This window comes from Neomonachus schauinslandi, chromosome 5, assembly GCF_002201575.2.
Source record: "Neomonachus schauinslandi chromosome 5, ASM220157v2, whole genome shotgun sequence".
Lineage (NCBI taxonomy): Eukaryota > Metazoa > Chordata > Mammalia > Carnivora > Phocidae > Neomonachus > Neomonachus schauinslandi.
In genome coordinates, this window is record NC_058407.1 from 9847438 (window position 1) to 9850068 (window position 2631).

Consider the following 2631-nt stretch of genomic DNA (forward strand, 5'->3'; position numbering starts at 1 on the left):
CCATCCTCACCTTCTATTCCTGGGCCTCGCCAGGGGTCTGGGTCAGCCACGGGGTGAAGCCCAGGGCTGGGACAAGGGAAGGATGGGGGTTGGGATAGGTGAGAAGGGTAAGCTTGCAAAATTATGCCATCATTTTTTAAAAGCTGTAAGTGCAGTGGCTTTTCTGTCTTTTCAAATTCTGCCTGAAGTGAAGAGGGGGGCTCAGCATGGTTGCATCCAAATGGGAAGCCCCCCTCAAGCCAGATCACAGGCCTGTGTGCCCATTCCGCACCATCTTTGTTCAGGCTGCTGGCTTCTGACAGTTCGCACTTCAAAGAGGGCTCTGGCTCAGAGAGCTCAGGGACGCCTGATCCGTGCAGGGGGTTCGCAAGGGAAGCAGCAGGTGAGGGGCCCCACCCTCCAGACATCCATGCGCTCTGAGCTCTGTCTCTTCATCACAGGAGGGATGGAGGAGGAAATAATCCTGGTGAGCAATAATGAGACCTGGACACAGCAGAGGCAGTGGGGATGGTAGGAAGTGACCAGAGTTGAGAGATATTTGGAATATTGAAGATTTTGTGACTGGCTTTCAGTGCTTGCAAGAGGGAGCCTCTGAAAACCTCCTGGGTATCTGGTGAGCAAAGGAGGGGGTGTTGGTGCCACTCACAGGCGGGCTGGGGAGCCTGGTGGAGGAGTCCACTTGGGAGGAGGGTGAATGCAGTTTGGGACACCTTGGGTGTGAATCAGGAGGGATTTTGACCCATAGATGTGAGGCTTGAAGCAGCAATTTCCTGCTCACCCAGGCACTGCTAGAGAAATCTGTCCCTTTGTTGAAGAGCCTTTGTCCCCAAGTGCACCTCAGCTCTGAGATGTCACCAGACACCCTGGAAGGATCACTAGGGACTTAAGTGCTTTGCTCCAGAGGCCACTGGGATATCTAGCCCCTGCCTGCCACCACCCAACAATCTCATGCCTTTCATCTGGGTGAGGTTGTGGGGCAGGTGGCTGGGGACAGTGCATCAGACAAGTGGTGGGGAGGTCAGGGGAGGCTTACCAGGGGCACTCGGGCTCAAGGAGTGGAACCCAGGTCTTGGGCATGGTGGATGGAACCTTCTGATGGGATGCTACACAATGCCTACAGATACTAAAGTATAACAGACATTCTGTTAAACACCCAGCGACCTTCCAAGATAGTAAAGAAATCGCCATGGACCATAAACAAAGAGGAAGCCAAAATCAGAGTGATAAGCAGATGCCAATCCTTTGCCCTGCAGGGTGGGTCTGCGGGTGACACAGGGACAGGTGTGGGGAGGTATTGGCCTTTGCTGATCTTGGTAACCAAGGAGCTTGGATTCTATATCTATATACGGATGGGAGACAAGGCCTTGAGCCCTTGCCAAAAGAGATCTGAAACCAAGACACCTGAATATAGCATATCTTCAGTGAAAAGGCAAATGGTTACCAAAAAACCAAAAACTTGTCATTAAAGACGTTTCATATTTGGCTCTGGTTGGAAAAACAAAAATTAAGTCTCTCTTGAGAAATTAATACTCTAGACCTTCCCTAACACAAATTTGAGATTTGAATTTGCATTTCCCACATGGTCCCAGAACTGTTAGATCTGGTAATTAACATACAAAGCAAATGTGGGATGCGTTTCACCCACAGAGCATGTGGCAATAGTAAATGCAAGCCTCTCTGGAAGGACATTCCCGCAATAAAAGCCACAGTGGGATACTCACAGATAAAACCCTTGTTAACGTGAGCTTGCAATCCAAAATTACAAGACATACAAAGAAGAAAGCCACAAAGACACACAGCAGAATGACAAACAGCATGTATGGAATCCTGCACCTGACACGTCATTTTCAAGCACACATTGAAGATTTCCAGACACTACCACGGACATCATGCAGCAGGATATAAAGCAAATCCCAATACATCTCAAGAAACTGTCATCACAGTTCATGTATAATTAAATGAAAAATCAATAGCTAAAAGAGAACTGAAAAACCAAGCCTCATATACTTGGATGGTAATCCACAGCTCTCGTTCCCTGGCGTCTTGCTCCCTCCTCCCCAAACTTCTGAAATCTCCGTAGAACAGTGAGACTCAAGATGAATGTGGAAATGTGAATACACGGCAGATACACAGGAGGTGCACAGCCAATTGGAGTTGAAGCTGGATGGGAACAGGTCCCCCGTAGTCCCTCTAGACGGAATATGACCTTCATTAGAGCAGAAGACCAAAGTCGTCTCTGTCTCTTCCAAAGGCTGAGCTCAGAGTGTGACAAAGACATGAGCCTCCATTTAAATGACAGCGGCTAACGATCAGCCTTTATGAGCCAGAGGGAAACATCAATGCAGAGCCACGACGAGCTGATGGAAATGGGACAAAGCAGATGGCAGGGGTTCTTGGTGCTGTGGCATAAAGACAGGACCCCCCCCCCCCGCCAGCCTTCTGCCCACCTCATCTCATGGTGTGAAATCCCAGCACGAGCAACTCACTCTTTTCAGGTGGATTTGGAGGTCCCTAGGGGTTCTCTGTGAAGGCTCCGATAGTCCCATCTGTGAGCAAGGCAACAGGACACACTTTGGAAAAGGCAATTGTAGACTGTCCCCCACAGGGACTCATTAAAGTGACTGTCCTCTC